This window comes from Neovison vison, chromosome 14 (assembly GCF_020171115.1).
Source record: "Neovison vison isolate M4711 chromosome 14, ASM_NN_V1, whole genome shotgun sequence".
Lineage (NCBI taxonomy): Eukaryota > Metazoa > Chordata > Mammalia > Carnivora > Mustelidae > Neogale > Neogale vison.
In genome coordinates, this window is record NC_058104.1 from 16532834 (window position 1) to 16538833 (window position 6000).

General features: G+C 49.5%; 1 protein-coding gene across 4 annotated transcripts in view; it reads right to left on the reverse strand.

Moving 5' to 3' along the window:
* TPST1 (tyrosylprotein sulfotransferase 1) overlaps positions 1–6000 on the reverse strand; it is a 118600-nt gene extending 112600 nt beyond the window's left edge. For all 4 annotated transcript variants that reach the window (XM_044232682.1, XM_044232684.1, XM_044232687.1 and 1 more), the window contains exon 1: positions 5825–6000. The gene's annotated coding sequence lies outside the window, so the exon portion shown is untranslated. The remainder of the gene's footprint in view (positions 1–5824) is intronic.

Here is a 6000-nt window from a genome sequence, read left to right on the forward strand (position 1 = left end):
AAGTCAATAGGTGGGCTCAACCACAGACTGAATACAAGAAAAAACAAGTGAAGTTGAAACTGGAAGTAGAACAACAGGAATTACCCAACCTAAGTGCTGCTGAAAAATTATTCTAAAAAGAAAAAAAAAATTAAGAGAAAAAGAAAAAATTTATCCTTAAAATGGCTGAAAATCCAAAATGGCAAAAGACATAAACTTATAGTTCTGAAAGCTAACAGAGGGGTGCCTCGTTGGCTCACTCAGTACAGCATGGAACGAACTCATGACCTCACAGTTGTGGGGTTCAAGCCCCACATTGGGCATGGAGCCTACTTAAAAAAAAAAAAATTAAAATAAAAGTTAAGAACTCCAAATAGGATAAGCCCAAACAAATCCATGCTAAGACATATCATAATTAAGCTTCTGAAAGCTAAAGACAAAGAAAAAGCCTTTAAAGCAGCCAGGGAGAAGGATGCCTGGTGGTTCAGTCAATGTCTGCCTTTGGCTCAGTTCATGAACCCAGGGTCCCCAACCAGATGAGTCCTGAGTCCCCCATCCACCTCCGGCATTCAATTCCAACTCCAACTCCAGCTCAGCAGGGAGCCTGCTTCTCCCTCTGCCTGCCTCTCCTCCGTTTGTGCGAGCACCCACACACACACTCTCACTCTCTCTCTCTGAGACAAATAAAATATTTTAAAAATAAATGAAATAAAGCAGCCAGAGAGACAGGATACTTCTCATGTAGAGAAACACAAATTCCACTCATACAGGATATCTCACCTAAAATCATGGAGGTCTGAAAAAGGCAGCAGAACATTTTCAAATGTTAAAAAGTAAGGAACTGAGTGCCTGGGTGCCTCAGTTGTTTAAGCGACTGCCTTCGGCTCAGGTCATGATCCCAGGGTCCTGGGATCGAGTCCCGCATCCGGCTCCCTGCTCACTGGGGAGCCTGCTTCTCCCTCTCCCTCTGCCTGCCGCTCTGCCTACATGTGTTCTCTCTCCCCCTGTCAAATAAATAAATAAAATCTTTAAAAAATAAAAATAAAAAGGAACCATCAACCACAAATTCTATAAAGAAAAACCGACAAAAATATTAAGAAAACTAAAGAACACAAGAAGACAACTCTCCAGTTTTTATCTTAGTTCTAACTTATTACAAAGTATATGGTACTATTATATGAGCAATTATAGGTTCTTCTTATAACAATAATTAAATATTTGGGAATTACAAACTTCTGTTGAGCAGAGAGCCCGCTGCGGGGCTCCATCCCAGGACCCTGAGATCATGACTGAGCCGAAGGCAGTGGCTTAACCCACTGAGCCACCCAGGCGCCCCCACCAATGAGATTCTTATATGTAGATGGCTTAATGCACATTCCCTACTTTCTTAATTCTCTTAAAAAGAAGTAGTTCTGCCAATGTTCAAGATCTTTTATCAATCTGACAGGTTTTGTTCTACTTGAAAATTTCAAAGCTTGTAAGTCTAAAATCAGAGCTATTTGTTTAAAAAAGATGGAAGATACATATGTCTCAATCATCCATAAAGTCGACTTTAAATAGCATCTACTGAAGACGCAGTCTGAATGAACTTCTATAATCATGCAACAGCTTAGCCATGTTAAAAGCCAAATCACAAGAGTAAATATTATTTATCTTAATCCAATCTAATTTATTACAAGTGTGTGTTTTTTTAAACAAGAGTGACTATCCAAGTATGACTAGTGACCTGTTAATCAGCCAAGAAACAGATGGTCATCTTGTAAACTATGAATTCAAGATCTGTTCTACATTATTTACCAACTGATACATTCAACTAATTTTTATCAAGTTTTTAAAATATAGGGGCGCCTGGGTGGGTCAGTGGGTTAAGCCGCTGCCTTCGGCTCAGGTCATGATCTCAGGGTCCTGGGATCGAGTCCCACATCGGGCTCTCTGCTCAGCAGGGAGCCTGCTTCCCTCTCTCTCTCTGCCTGCCTCTCCATCTACTTGTGATTTCTCTCTGTCAAATAAATTAATAAAATTTAAATAAATAAATAAATAAATAAATAATGAAATATATTAAGTACTGTACAAGGCAGTGACAAAAAAAATAAGGTATAATGTTGTGATGCAAAAATTATCAGAGTAGAAACTAGGTCTTCATCCCTGGCTCCCGACCCAGAGCTCCTAAAACCCTTGGAATTTCTTGAAGGGTAAGAGGATCATCTTTTGTTATTCATAATAGACCCTTTTCAACCCTATCTTGGAGAATGGAGACTGGATGCCAGAAGAACCAATCCCTGACCTCAGGATAGAGGATAAGGTCTATGGATTGAGTTTATCACCGTCACCCAATGATTATGCCTACACAAAAGTACATACTTAAACTACATACAAAAAGTACATGCATAAAAGTACATACATAAAAACCCTAACTGAAGGGATTCAGAGAGCTTCTGGGTTGGTGAACACATGGGAATGCCAGGAGGATGGTGCCCCCAGGGAAAGCAAGGAAGCTCAGGGAAGCTCCATGCCCCTTCCCACATACTCTGCCCTAGGCATCTCTTCCATTTGCTGTTCCAGAGTTATACCATTTATAATAAGCAGGTAATGGTTAAGTAAAGAGCTTTCCGGAGTTCTGTGAGTCATTACAGCAAATTATTGACCTGAGGAGCGGGTTGTGGAAAGCCCCCAATTTATAGCCAGTTGGTCAAAAGTACAGGTCAGAACAGGGACTTGCAACTGGCATAGCAGTAGGGTCTGGAGGAGGTGGGCGGGGCTAAGTTCTTCATCTCTGGGGGCTCCACTTACTCCAGATAGGTGGTGTCATAATTGGGTTAAACTGTAGGACACCCAAAAGGTGTCTGGACAGCTGGAGAACTGTAAGGGGAAAGCCCACATGTTTGTTGTCAGAAGGGTCATGAGCAGTGCAGAAAAAGAGCATAGGTGGTCCCAGACCTCAAGGAATTCCTAGTCGTGACAAAAATTGGCCCTTGAGAAATAATTTAAATTAAACAGTATGTACTTTAACAGGTACACGTACCAAGTACCAGGAAAGTAAGCAACTAACCATGCCAACAAGATAACATTTATCCTAATTTTTAAATGAGTTAAATACCACAATTCCTCAGGGTTCTATCAGTCCCTCCTCAAGCTCTCAGCCCAGTTCTCAGCCCTAGCTGCATTTTACCAACACAGAGGGAGCATGTTTTTAATTTTTTTTTTTAAGATTTGAGAGAGAGAAGGAAAGAGAGAACGAGTGGAGGGGGAGGAGAGGAGGCGACTCCCCAGGCGCCCTGGGGCTTGATCCCAGGACCCCAAGATCAGGGAGCCGATGATAGACATTTAATTGAGTTACCCAGGTGCGCAAGGAAACATTTTTTTAAATGACAAGATCTGGCACCACACCAAACCAACTGAATCAGTCTGTGTGGAAGCCTTCATCCCCTCATCCTTAACCTTTAAAGGCTCCCTAAGGTGGTTTTAAAGTAGTGCCTGGGTAAATGAAGGAAGTAGGAAGGAGGGAAGAAAGGAAGGGAGGGAGGGAGGAAGAGGTGGTGCCGGGGTTGGATATGACCATGTCTGCTCAGGAAAAACTTAACCCAGGCCTCAACCAATCTTCTGGTGGAGAAAAACATTTCAGGTAGAAAAAATATGAGCAATGACAGACTTACTGTAAGGAGAGAAGAAGATTCCACCGTTTCTAGGGTGAAGGCCTAAAATAGGACAAGGAGCATTTGTATGTACTTGAGGGGGCTATGTGAGTAGAGCGAAGAAAAAGAAAAAGCAAACTAAGTTTGGAGCACTCGGTATCCAAGTCTGGTTGTCCAAAAGATACATGAAAATAGAGAACACCTGAAACTCAAGAAAAATGGGGACCGAATACACATCTTAGAAAACCCTAAATATACAGGTACTATTTGAAGCCCTGAGAGGAAGTATCATCACACAAGGGAATTACAGAACAGAAAAAAGAACAAAAACTGGAACTCTAAGGAAGGCCCCATTAATCAGAGAAAATTAAAGAGGGAAGCATCAAGAGAAGCTTTTTGTTTTTGTTTTGGAAAATGTAAACCTGACCATGTACACAGAAGAGAAAAAATGAGAACAGAGAGATCAAAGATGTTAGCCTCGGCGAGGACACTCCTGCTTCTGATAAAGGGAAAGGAGATGAGAAATCCGGCACAGGCACACGGGAAAATGACAGACCCTTACTCGTTCAGGGCTAAAGACCACCTACTTCTTCCGTGCATTTTCTGCTTCTTGTGAAGAAAGCAATGAGGAAACATCAAGAGTAGGACAAAGAGAGGAGAGTGACAAAGTCTGCGAACCAAAGGGCCTCCCGCCAGTCTGAGGAAAGGTAGAATCCAGACGCGCGGACGGCACCGGCGGTGACACGACCTTCTCAGTCTGCTCTGGAGACCCCAGGAGAAAAAGCCGCTGTTGGAGCCACCGTGGCTTGTAGACCACTAAAGCCAACGTGGCAAGCGCGGGTTCACGCCGGTAACACCGCTTTCATCACTGTGAAAAGTAAAATTTATTTCACTTAAAAAAAAAAAAAAATGCAGCCACTTGCTCTGCTCGCCAGAACGTGTAGGGAAAGGCGGGGGAAGGGCTCTCCAGCTCTCACAGAACTTGCTGGAACTCTCACTCCCCAGCGTTCGTGATCCCTCCAGAGCCGATTCCAAGAACTCCGCACCGGGTCCCGCAGGCTCCTCAAGGAGGAAAACTCCCGGCGGGACCGGACCCCGCGCAGAGGGGAACGAGGGAAGCGCTTCGCACACACAGCGTCACTGGGAGAGAACGCGGGGGGGGGGCGGTGATTACACCGCGAAGCTCCCTAAGAATCTTCTACAAAGCCAATGAACATAAAACAATATTTGACCAGAAAAAGAAAAAAAAGCTAAACTCGGTTTTCTGTGAACGAATTCAAAGAGTAAAAACTGGCCATTTAATCCGTCTGCCCCACTAGGGAGCGCGACAGCGTGTCCGGCCGGCTCCCTGCGCTCTCCCGACGGCGGGTCGGACCCCTCCGGGACCGGCCCTCTTGCGGCCCCATCCCGAGCGCGGAGACCGGGGAGGAGGGGCAGGCGACCGCGCACAGGCACCCCGCGCCGCGGGCCTACTGTGTGCCAGGCCCCGCGCCGGCCGCCTCGCCGCCGTCCGCGCGCCTCCGGGAAAGACCGCAGATCGGGCCCCGGAGCGCGTGGAGGCGGCCGAAGGTTGCGCGTAAAGGAAAAGAAGCGCCTGCCGACCGCGAGCTGGGAAGAGGCGCGCTGGGTCAGGAAGGCAGCGGGGAGCGAGAGGGCAAAACCCCGGGACATGGGGGCGGGGGCGACGAAAGCTGCGGAGGATGCGGCTCCGAGGGCAGGGATGCGGGCGACTCTGCGGAGAAGCCCAGGTGCAGCGCGGGCAGCCGTCCGGTCCGATCCCCACGGGATGGGCCGGGAGGGCGGGGGTACCGGTCCCGGACGGCGCCCCGAAGGGCTGCAGAGGCGGGTGACCCTTGCCGGCGCCGCGGAAGGGGAGCGGACGGAGCGGGGAGCGGAAGGAGGGGAGGGGCGGGGATGAGCGGGGAGGGGGCTCGCGCCGCTGCGGCCAGGCGGAGGCCGGGAAACGCAGGCGCGCGGGAAGGGGAGCGGCCGTGGGCGCACAGCCGGCCCGGGCGAGGGGCGCCACGCTCGGGGGCGGGGCTGCACGGCTGCACAGCTGCCCCGGGGCGGACTAGGGGACGTGCGCGCAGGAGGGCACACGGGGCCGAGGGATGCCAGGACGGAGTCGGCCGGGCCCGGAGCCAGGTGGGCGGCGGGGCCGGGACCGGGGCGGCGCTCCCAGCCGGGCCACGGCCAGCGCGGAGCCCCCTTACCTGAGACGAGTGAGGAGCCGCCGCGCCGCCTCCGCAGCATCCTGCGCTCAGCCGCTGCTCCCAGTGCCCTGGGCGGGGACCATTCCGCTTGCCCCGGGAGTCCGCCCTCACCGCCAGGCGCCAGCGGCAGCCAGCCCGGCCTGGCCTTGCGGAGCAGCGCCGACGCGACCCGCGCC